Here is a 12,319-nt window from a genome sequence, read left to right as displayed (position 1 = left end):
GGGAATCTCACTCCCTTCACAATTACTCTACCCAGCTTCATAACAGTAAGGCATGCATTTCATTTACACCCCTAGAAACACGAAAGCAACCAGGGTTAAACATTTTCCCATCAGAAGCTTTGTGACATGAAAACATGTTGGAAGGTTATCAGGGTGGGGATGACCTCATTAATTTAGACACAAAGTGTTTCCAGGTTAAGGATTGCAGGAACCTGATAGAAACTGAAATCCGTTGATCGCCACGATCCAACTGTAGATATTTATTCACGATTCTCCATGATCGAAGTGGACAGTTAGGTTTTCAAATGCTGTCTTTCCACAAGATTTCAAATCTTAGCTCCTACCCACCTGGACCATGACTGTTTGCCTCACTGTCTTTCGCACATTTTCTTCACTCAACTTTTCACATTCTCTCTCTTTTTTCTATTTATCTTCTCTCACTTGCTCATTTTCTATTTCTCTCTCTCTCGCTCTATCTCTCTCTCTCTCTCTCTCTGGTATATATTGCTAAATTTAAAACAGCTGCAAATCCATCTCATTGAAAACCCTGCCTCCCTCACCTTTTCTAGGATCTCAAATGGCTAACATTCCTGTGGAAGAGAAGGAAAACTCTAGAAAGACTCTTTGACGCTCCTCCTCAAGTGTTAATGTTCACGTCAGGGGCTGGCCTCTTCTCAATCAGTCAAAAATGCTGTCAATTTTCCCATCAGGCACTGTCACAGTTCTTTCTGTTCACCCACGGGATTGGGCGTCGCCTGCTGAGACACATTTATTGCCCTGTCCCTAGTTGCCCCCCCCCCCTTGAGAAGGTGAGGGTCAGCTGCCTTCTTGAACCGCTGCAGTCCATATGTTGTGGGTTGACCCACAGTGCCCCTTAGGTAGGCAATTCCTGGATTCTGACCCAGCGACACTGAATGAACGGTGATATATTCCCAAGTCAGGATGGGGAGCGGAGGGGAACTTGCAGGGGGCTGGTGTTCCCATGTATCTACTGCCCCTTGTCGTTCTGGATGGAAGTGGGTCGTGGGTTTGGAAGGTGCTGCCTGAGGATCTTTGGTGAATCTCTGCAGAGCATCTTGTAGATGGTACACACTGCTGCGACTGAGCGTTGGTGGGGGGAGGGAGTTTTTAAGAAAAATTCATTTCTTGACAGCCACCATTCATCATCCAAATTGCCCAGAGACTGATTAATGCTCTAGAACACTGCCATGGCCAGCCTGTACACTGTGGGTTTGTACACAAACATATATCAGCTTTTAGCTTCCATGTCAAATTCGTTACTTGTAATGTGTTAAAATGTTTTAAACAGACTCACCTATTGGGTAATTCAATATGATGGCTTTGCAGGTGTTTTAAAATAAATAACATATATCAGAGAGAGAGAGAGAAATCGAAAATGAGAAAGTGAGAGAAGATAAATAAAAAGGAAGAGCGAGTGAGAGTCTGGAGGTAAATGTAGACTGGACTGGGTAATGTTAGCAGAGAGAACAAGGTGTACAGCTGGACGAACACGCAGGCCAAGGAGCATCAGAAGAGCAGGAAGGCTGACATTTCAAGGCGAGACCCTTCTTCAGAAATGTTAGCAGTTACTTTTGCTGAAGTACTTCAGGTAAACAGCAATTGCTTGAGGGCCCTCGTTTGCATTTTAATTCCATTTTATAGGTTGAATCTCACCGTCAGATCCAGCAGGATTTGAATTTAGGTCCCTAGAACATTACCTTATTCACCAAGCTACTAGCCTGGGGGATAATGCCACTGCGCCAATGACAGTCCCATCCAGGGCCATGCTGAATGCTTGTGAATATGGTGCCAATCGAGCGGGGGCTGCTCTGTCCTGGATGGTGTTGAGCTTCTTGAGTGTTGTGGGAGCTGCCCCCATCCAGGGCAAGTGGGGAGTATTCCAGCCCCCTCCTGACTTGTGCCTTGTCGATGGTGGGACAGGCTTTGGGGGGAGTCAGGACAGGAGTTACTCGCTGCAGGATTCCCAGCCTCTGACCTGCTCTTGTAGCCGCTGTGTTTATTTGGTGGGTCCCTGTTGAGTTTCTGGTCAGTGATAACACCTGGATGTTGATTGCGAGGGAGTCAGTGATGGTAACACCATTGAATGTCAAGACGTGATGATTAGATTGTCTCCTATTGGTGATGGGCATAGCCTGGCATTTGTGTAGCGCGAATGTCAGTTGCCATTTGCCAGCCTAAGCCTGGATATTGTCCAGATTTTGTTGCATTTTGTGTTTTGAAGCTGAAGGTCTCATGAATGGGGAGGGCAGCAGCAGCAGGGAATGGAATCAGAAGAACTTTTCAGGGAAGTTGAGAAAATGGGAGCAGAAGGAGTCCATTCAGCCCATCAGGCTAGTCTGGCCCATTGAATAAGATTCGCAGGAAAGGAATTGTACAGTGAAAGAGAGAGAGAGGCAGAAATGGTTTGTGGAGATAGAGAGAGTGAAATGAAAAGAGTGAGGGAGGAGAGGCAGGGATGAATGTAGGAGAGAGGAGGGTAATAGAGGGAGAATTAGAGGAGGAGAGAGTTGCGATGAAGGGTGATGGTAAGAAACTCTGTTTCTCTGTCCACAGATGCTGATGGGGTCTGCGCAGCACTGTCTGCGTACGAGCGGGATTTGCAGCATGTGCAGGGTTTGGTCTTGACAATTATGGGGGAGTGAGATGTTTGAGGATGAGTGTGAGAGTTGTTTGAGAAGAGAATGTAAAATGTTGCAAACTGACCAACTATCAAAAGCAGAGAAAGACCCCAGTGAGACTGAAACTCACGACCCCTGGTTTACAAGACCAGTGCTCGAACCACTGAGCTATGGAGCCAGACATATTAGTGTGCTTGTTCCTCCAGCACATGTGTGTGAGAGGAATAGGGTGGGGGCCCAGTTGAACATTGACATGGTTACTGACCCTGACGTACCTGTCTTGGTCTCTTCATTGGTTCTCTGCCAATAGCAACATGGGAGTGTCTCCATCCATCATGTCACACCTCTTTCCCAAGGCACCTCTCTAACTCTCTTCGCCATCGCTCCCTGATTTCCGGGTTTAACTTTCTCCTTCTATCTCTGTCTCAGATCCTTCATAACTTGTCGGACCAGGACGAGACCATTCAGCCCATCATGCCAGCTTGGTCAGTGAATGGGATTTTGGCTAATCTAATAATCCTCATCTCTCCTTTCCTGGTTTTCCCCTATAAGCCTTCGATTCCCTTCCTGATAAAAAATCTGCCTCCCCTGACCTTGAATGGCCTGGCCTCGACATCCCTTCCACAGTTTCACTGTCCTCCGAAAAAAGAAGTCCCATCTTAATTCTACCTTAAGTGGGTGACTCCTTCCTCTCAGATTATGTCATATGGCAGCGGTTTTGAAGTAGTGGCTGGTGGATCGTGAGCATAGGACCCAGTCCCAGCTGCTATGTTGGTGAGGCAGGCCCGGTGGTTAAAGATGGCACCTGAGGAGCGACATTGGGTCTGGCATTGGCAGAGGAGGAAGAGTTATGGACCCCCTTAAAGACGCGTCATTTTACTTTCAGAGTTATTCTTAAACTCTGCAAAATGGCACATGGGTAAGATTTTCACTGTATGTTTCCCTGCGAAATACATGTGACAATAAAATCGTTCATTTATTCAGTAAGAGCAGAGGATGTTCCTGTTTTGCCTTGCGTTGGAGAGGACGTTGGATCCTCTTTTATCATGATTCAAGCTTTGGACTGCACTGGAAAAGGCGGGGGCTCTCAGTGATCAAGTTTGCCGGCAGTTTGGATGCAGGCTGTTCGGCCCATTGAGGCACATCCCACTCTGACCCACCTCCTGCTCCATCCCTGAATTTCCCACCTGAGATACTGTGGGCAATTCAGCACGGCCAAGCCCCCTAAATGTGTTCGGGTTGTTCGAGGAAAACCAGAGGAAACCCGAACAGATTTGGGGATGATGTGTAAACTCCACACACAGAGTTGCCTGAGGCTGCATCTGGGCTTCTCGTGCTGTGAGGCAGCAATGCTAACCATTGAATGCTCTTGATGGAAGCAGAGGCAGTCACCTACTGGTATTGTATTGATAACATAAGAACTAGGAGCAGGAGTAGGCCATCCAGCCCCTCGAGCCTGCCCCGCCATTTAATAAGATCATGGCTGATCTTTTTGAGACTCACCATAACTCTTAATTCCTTTCCTGTTCAAAAATTTGTCTAGCCTTGCCTTAAAAACATTCAGTGAGATAACTTCAACCGCTTCACTGGGCAGGGAATTCCACAGATTCACAACCCTTTGGGTGAAGAAGTTCCTCCTGACCTCAGTCCTACATCTGCTTCCCTTTACTTTGAGGTGATGATCTCTGGTCCTATTGTCACCTGCTTGCGGAAACAACCTCCCTGCCTCCACTTTATCTCTTCCCTTCGTAATCTTATATGTTTCTATATGATCTCCCCCCATTCTTCTGAATTCCAATGAGTACAATCCCAGTCTACTTGATCTCTCCTCACAATCCAATCCTCTCAACTCTGGAATCAACCGAGTGAATCTCCTCTGTACCCCCTCCAGTGCTGGTATATCTCTTCTCAAGTAAGGAGACCAAAACTGCACACAGTACTCCAGGTGTGGCCTCGCCAGGACCGTATACAGCTGCAGCAGAGCCTCCCTGTTTTTAACCTCCATCCCTCGAGCAATGGCAGACAAAATTCCATTCACCTTTTTAATTACCTGCTGCACCTGCAATCCTACCGTCAGCGATTCATGCACAAGGACACCCAAGTCCCTCTGCACAGCAGCGTTCTGCAATTTTTTACTGTTTAAAGCATAGTCCATTTTCTTTTTATTCCTACCAAAATGGATGACCTCACAGTTATCAACATTGTACTCCATCTGCCAGGCCTTTGCCCACTTACTCAGTCAATCTATATCCCTCTGCAGAATTTCAGTGTATTCTGCACACTTTGCTCTACCACTCAGCTCAGTGTCAACTGCATATTTTGACATGCCACACTTCGTCCCCAACTCCAAATCATCTATGTAAATTGTAAACAGTTACGGTCCCAACACTGATCCCTGAGGCACACCACTAGCCACTGGCCGCCAACCAGAAAAACACCCATTTATTCCTACTCTTTGCTTTCTACTGGTCAACCAATCCTCTATCCATGCCAGTACATTACCTGTGATACTGTGCAAATTCATCTTATGTAGCAGCCTTTGGTGTGGCACCTTGTATCGTGAAATAGTGGCATTATCCAGAGAACTGTGTAATGTTTTGGGGACCAAGGTTCGAAACCCAATGCTGAAATAAAATAGAGATGAGAGATAATGGGAACTGCAGATGCTGGAGATTCCAAGATAATAAAATGTGAGGCTGGATGAACACAGCAGGCCAAGCAGCATCTCAGGAGCACAAAAGCTGACGTTTCGGGCCTAGACCCTTCATCAGAGAGGGGGATGGGGGGAGGGAACTGGAATAAATAGGGAGAGAGGGGGAGGCGGACCGAAGATGGAGAGTAAAGAAGATAGGTGGACAAGAGAGTTGCAATGGGAGAGAGATTCCCTGAGGTTGGTCCGGAGGGAGGAGGGTAACTTCTTCAGGTTAGGCATCCCTGGAAGAGGCTTCGCAGTGAGGTTAAAATAGTATCAGAGATAATGGGAACTGCAGATGCTGGAGATTCCAAGATAATAAAATGTGAGGCTGGATGAACACAGCAGGCCAAGCAGCATCTCAGGAGCACAAAAGCTGACGTTTCGGGCCTAGACCCTTCATCAGAGAGGGGGATGGGGGGAGGGAACTGGAATAAATAGGGAGAGAGGGGGAGGCGGACCGAAGATGGAGAGTAAAGAAGATAGGTGGACAAGAGAGTTGCAATGGGAGAGAGATTCCCTGAGGTTGGTATTGCTGAAATAAAATATCTGGTATTAAGTGGAGATTGGCAGGGAAACACACGTCTGGCTCACTAATGCCCTTTAGGGAAAGAGCTCCTGAGATGCTGCTTGGCCTGCTGTGTTCATCCAGCTCCACACTTTGTTATCTTGGATTCTCCAGCATCTGCAGTTCCCTTTATAAACTGCTATCCTTGTCTGGTCTACATTTGATGCTGGGCGATGGGGAGAAGAGTGATAAACGCCAGCGTCATCCTGTGCAAGAGCCTTTTTTTTAAAAAAAGATATTTGAATCTGGCTTTCGGGCCTTCTGAGCTTCCAAAGGAGAAAGAAGAGTGCACTCTGAGTGGTGTTCTAATCCAGTTGTTGGGAGTCTCTCAGCAGTAGGGGGTGCACTTCCTCTACGTATTGGTCTCGCTGTGAAAGGAACATAACAACAGTGCCTGTGATAATGGGAACTGCAGATGCTGGAGAATCCGAGATAACAAAGTGTGGAGCTGGATGAACACAGCAGGCCAAGCAGCATCTCAGGAGCACAAAAGCTGACGTTTCGGGCCTAGACCCTTCATCAGAGAGGGGTTCACCTCCCGCTCTCTCCCTATTTATTCCAGAACCCTCTCCCCATCCCCCTTTCTCTGATGAAGGGTCTAGGCCCGAAATGTCAGCTTTTGTACTCCTGAGATGCTGCTTGGCCTGCTGTGTTCATCCAGCTCCACACTTTGTTATCTAACAACGGAGTCTACTGGCCAATGGATGCTCTTCAGACTCAAGGACAGTATGCAGTGAGGGCCCCTAGGGGTCAGTATTGAGGCACTCACTTCTCCCGATGTCAATTAATGATGTGGATCTTGTGTTGCAATATTTTCAAAGTCTGCAGATGGCACAAAGCTCAGAGGGATTGTACACTCTGAATATCGTAGTGTGGAACTCAGTCCCAGGGATTTATGCGTTTTAAGACGTCCAGCATCACCTCCTGTGTGAAATGGGCATTTTTCAAGCTGCTGCTATTTATTTCTCCAAGTTCTACACCTTCCATATCAACCTCCACAGTAAACACTGATACAAAACACTTGTTCAGTATCTCCTCCATCTCCTGCAGTCTCCACACATGGGTAGGCTTGCTGATCTTCGAGGGGCCCAATTCTCTCCCTAGTCACTCCTTAATGTATTTGTAGAATCCCTTTGGATTCTGCTTAACTTTATTTGCCAAAGCTGTCTCATGTCCCCTTGTTGCCTTCCTGATTTCCCTCTTAAGTATACTCCTGCTGCCCTTATACTCTTCTAGGGACTCACTCAATCCCTGCTGTCTAAACCTGATGTATGCTTCCTTCTTTCTCTTGACCAGAACCTCAATTATTATAGCCATCCAGCATTCCTTACACCGACCAGCCTTGCCCTTCACCCTAATGGAGCATACCTGGACTCTCATTATCTCATTTTTGAAAGCTTCCCATTTTCCAGCCACCCCCTTACCTGCGAACTTCCACCCCCAATAAACTTTTGAAAGTTCTCGCCTGATACTGTCAAAATTAGCCTTCCTCTAGTTTAGAACTTTAACTTTTAGATCCAGTCTATCCTTTTCCATCACTATGTTAAAACTAATAGAATTAAGGTCACCGTCTCCAAAGTGCTCCCCCACTGACACCTCAGTCACCTGGCCTGTTTTATTTCCCAAATGTAGCTTAGGTTTTGCTCCTTCCTTACAGGGACATCCACATACTGAATCAGAAAATGTAACAAATTCCTCTCCATCTAAGCCCTTAACACTATGGCAGTCCCAGTCTATGTTTGGAAAGTTAAAAGCCCCTTTCATTACCACCCTATTATTCTTATGGATAACTGAGACCTCCTTACAAATTTGGTTCTCAATTTCCCGTTGACTGTTCGGGGGTCAATCCCAGTAAGGTGATTGTCCCTTTCTTATTTCTCAGTTGTATTCCCAGGAATATCCTCCCAAGTACAGCCATAATATTATCCCTAATTAAGAACACTACTCCCCCTCCTCTCTTGCCCCCCTTTCTATCCTTCCTACAGCATCCAGGCCCTGGAACATTAAGCTGCCAGCCCTGTTAATCCCTGAGTCATGTCTATGTAACTGTTCCCAACCATGCCCTCAGTTCATCTGCCTTACCTGTCATCCCCCTTGCATTGAAATAAGTGCTGTTTAATGAATCTGTCCCACCCCATTCTCCGCTTTGTTCCTGCCTGCCCTGACTGTTTGATTGATTCCTTTCCACAACTGTACCAGTCTCACACTGATCTGTTTTCTCACTGTCTCCCTGGGTCCCCTTCCCCACCCCCACTGTACTAATTTAAAATCCTAGCAGCTCTAGCAAATCTCTCCAACAGTTAGTCCCCTTCCAATTCAGATACAATTGATCCTTCTTATACAGGCCACTTCGACCCGAGAAGAGATCCCAATGATCCAAAAATATGAATCATTCTCTCCTCCTCAGCTCCACATTCATCTGTTCTATCCTCCCATTCCAACCCTCACTAGCTCGTGGCGTTGGGAGTACACCCACTCCTTTTTAAATTCCTGCTTAACTTCTGATGTTGTCTCCTCAGAACCTCATTCTTTTCTCTCCTTATGTTGTTGGTTCCAATGTGTACAGTGACCTGCTGCTGTTCTCGCTCACCTTTGAGAATATTCTGCACCCTCTCCAAGCTATCGTGGATGCTTGATCCAGTGAAGCGATACACCATTCTGATATCTCTCTGTTGGCTACAGAAATGTCTGTCGGTGCCTCTGACCCCTGTCACAGTTGATTGCTTGGAATGTGACATGAGAGCCAATATCAGTGTCGTAAATCTGGCTGTCGGTGTTACATTCCATCACCCCCCACATTTTCCAAAACAGCACTCTTGTTTGAAATGGGAGAGCCACAGGAGATTCCTACACTACCTGCTTTCCTCTCTTACCTTTCCTGGAGGCTATCCATCTACCTGATAGTATCTGCAGTTTATCTCCCTCCCTGCAAATGCCAACCATCACACCCCCTTAGTTCCTGCAAATTCCTCATTGCCTCTAACTGCTGCTCCATGCGATCTGATAGGATTTGCAAACTAACGCACTTCCTCCAGTCATGATCATCAGGAACATGGAAGCCACCCCTAATCTTCCACATCCAACAGGAAGAGCACAATTCTAATAAAGGCTATTTGTGTACTTTGACAATCTACAGACCCAGAAAATAGCTCAGTCCCTCTGCTCTAATCACTCTCCTCCAGGCTAACATGGTACCTATTTTTAAAGTTTAATCAAAAGACAGATCTAAATAACAACATGTAACACCAAAAAATCCCAACTCTACTCGCTATTGTAGATTTAGGAAAGAAAAAGCAGTAAGGTTGACACTTTAAATAGCTAATTAGCTGTTCCCGTGCTCCGAGCTCCCCCAGCACAAGTTTCTCTGATAATAAAACGTGAAGCTGGATGAACACAGCAGGCCAAGCAGCATCTCAGGAGCACAAAAGCTGACGTTTCGGGCCTAGACCCTTCATCAGAAGGGTCTAGGCCCGAAACGGCAGCTTTTGTGCTCCTGAGATGCTGCTTGGCCTGCTGTGTTCATCCAGCCTCACGTTTTATTATCTTGGAATTCTCCAGCATCTGCAGTTCCCATTATCTCTGATACAAGTTTCTCTGAGGTCAGCTGTGGATTTAGCTGTTTGTTTATTTTTCTTAGACTCAGCCGACCAGAGATATTTGAAACTAGACTGCAAAGGTAGCAGCTGTGCAGAATGGCACATTTATGTGCCTTCCTAGCTTCAGGGCAGTACCCTGTTAGTGGTAGGCAGGGCTAAATTCGACTTAAGGAACCTGAGAAATGCCCAGTCTACCTGCAGAACGTTTGAGGCACAGCTGAGGGATGTCGGCTTGGACACAAATATAGGCCAATTTTCTTCTCCAAAGGATGACACCTGAGGCAAATGGGCATAAGGATACATGGGCTATCAGGAGAAGGGCCATTCAGCCTTTTCAGGCTACTCTGCCACTCAGTAAGAACATGTCTGAGCTAATTGTAACTGCGCCTCTACATTTGTGTCGCACCCCCCTTGCTTCCCAAAGATCTGTCCACATCACTTTCAAAAAACGCCCACATCCAATGGATCTGTTCTGAGCTCTGCAGTCCTGCCACATCCAGTCGTGAATGGATGACAAAATAACTCCCCGGAGGAGGAAGCTCTACAAATATCCCCATCCTCCCTGATGGAAGAGCCCAGTACAAAAGCTAAGGCTGAAGCATTCGCAGCAATCTTCAGCCAGAAGGGCCTCCTCCTGTGGTTCCCAGCATCACAGATACCAGCCTTCAGCCAATTCCGTTCACTCCACGTGATATCTAGAAACAGGCTGGCACACGGAATACTACAAAGGCTATGGGCCCTGACAATGTTCCGGCAATAGGACTGAAGACTTGCTCTCCAGAACTTGCTGCTCCCCTAGCCAAGCTGTTTCAGTACAGTTAAAACATTGGCATCTACCCAACAACGTGGAAAATTGTCCAACTATTTCCTGTACACAAAAAGCAGGACAAATCCAACCCAGCCATTTACCGCCCCATCAGTCTCCTCTCGATCCTCAGTAAAGTGATGGAAGGTGTCAGTAACAGTGATATCAAGCAGCTCCTGCTCAGCAATAACCTGCTCAGAGACGTCCAGTTTGGGTTCCGCCAGGGCCGCTCAGCTCCTGACCCCATTCCAGCCTCGGTTCAACCACGGACAAAAAGAGCTGAATTCCAGAAGTGAGGTGAGAGTGACAGCCCTTGATATCACGGCTATATTTGACCGAGTGTGGCATCAAGGAGCCCTGGCAAAAGTGGAACCAGTGGGTACCAGGGGGCAAACTCCAAAGCCAAGTGACATTCACGTCACACAAATGCCAGGCTGTGACCATCACCAATATGAGACAATCTAACCACTGCCCCTTGAGAATCAATGGTGTTACCATCACTGAATCCCCTGCTGTGCACATCCTGGGGGTTACCATTGACCGAGAACTGAACTTGATCAGCCATGATCTTGTTGAATGGAGGAGCAGGCTTGAGGGCTGAATGGCCAGAGATTAGGAATCTTAAAGAGAGTAACTCACCTAGCGAGTTTTGAGAAGATTTGTAGCTCAGGTTGAGGTTCTGGATGTGAGTTTGCTCGCTGAGCTGGAAGGTTAGTTTTCAGACGTTTCATCACCATACTAGGTAACATCATCAGTGAGCCTCCGACGAAGCACTGGTGTTATGTCCCGCTTTCTATTTATCTGGTTAGGTTTCCTTGGGTTGCTGATGTCATTTCCTGTGTTGGTGATGTCACTTCCGGTTCTTTTTCTCAGGGGATGGTAGATTGGCTCCAAATCAATGTGTTTGTTGATGGAGTTCCGGTGGGAATGCCATGCTTCTAGGAATTCTCATGTGTGTCTCTGTTTGGCTTGTCCTAGGATGGATGTGTTGTCCCAATCACGGTGCCCCGAGTGTGGGTCTAACTGAGGGGATATGGAGACTGGAACTGTGCACGGTGCTCCGAGTGTGGGTCTAACTGAGGGATACGGAGACTGGAACTGTGCACGGTGCTCCGAGTGTGGGTCTGACTGAGGGATACGGAGACTGGAACTGTGCACGGTGCCCCGAGTGTGGGTCTAACTGAGGGATATGGAGACTGGAACGGTGCACGGTGCCCCGAGTGTGGGTCTAACTGAGGGATATGGAGACTGGAACTGTGCACGGTGCCCCGAGTGTGGGTCTAACTGAGGGATATGGAGACTGGAACGGTGCACGGTGCCCCGAGTGTGGGTCTGACTGAGGGATACGGAGACTGGAACTGTGCACGGTGCCCCGAGTGTGGGTCTAACTGAGGGATATGGAGACTGGAACTGTGCACGGTGCCCCGAGTGTGGGTCTAACTGAGGGATATGGAGACTGGAACTGTGCACGGTGCTCCGAGTGTGGGTCAAACTGAGGGATATGGAGACTGGAACTGTGCACGGTGCCCCGAGTGTGGGTCTAACTGAGGGATATGGAGACTGGAACTGTGCACGGTGCCCCGAGTGTGGGTCTAACTGAGGGATACGGAGACTGGAACTGTGCACGGTGCTCCGAGTGTGGGTCTAACTGAGGGATACGGAGACTGGAACTGTGCACGGTGCTCCGAGTGTGGGTCTAACTGAGGGATACGGAGACTGGAACTGTGCACGGTGCTCCGAGTATGGATCTGACTGAGGGATACGGAGACTGGAACTGTGCACTGGAACTGTCCTTCCTCATCTGTGTGTAAGGATACGAGTGATAGTGGGTCATGTCGTTTTGTGGCTAGTTGATGTTCATGTATCCTGGTAGAAAGCTAGCCACCAGGTACATGGGAACACCAACCCCCTGCACGTTCCTTTCCATTCCCCATCCTGACTTGGGAATATATCACCGTTCCTTCAGTGTCACTGAGTCAAAATCCTGGAATTCCCTCCTTAAGGGGCATTGTGGGTCAA

General features: G+C 47.6%; 1 non-coding gene across 1 annotated transcript; it reads right to left on the bottom strand.

The window, feature by feature from the left end:
• Positions 1-2,744: 2,744 nt before the first annotated feature.
• On the bottom strand, positions 2,745-2,817 carry trnat-ugu (transfer RNA threonine (anticodon UGU)). The gene has a single exon. It is a non-coding gene; the product is annotated as a tRNA-Thr (tRNA).
• Between the last annotated feature and the right edge of the window lie 9,502 nt (positions 2,818-12,319).

The sequence above is a fragment of the Stegostoma tigrinum genome, chromosome 41 (assembly GCF_030684315.1).
Source record: "Stegostoma tigrinum isolate sSteTig4 chromosome 41, sSteTig4.hap1, whole genome shotgun sequence".
Classification (NCBI taxonomy): domain Eukaryota; kingdom Metazoa; phylum Chordata; class Chondrichthyes; order Orectolobiformes; family Stegostomatidae; genus Stegostoma; species Stegostoma tigrinum.
This window is presented reverse-complemented; position numbering and strand designations above follow the sequence as displayed.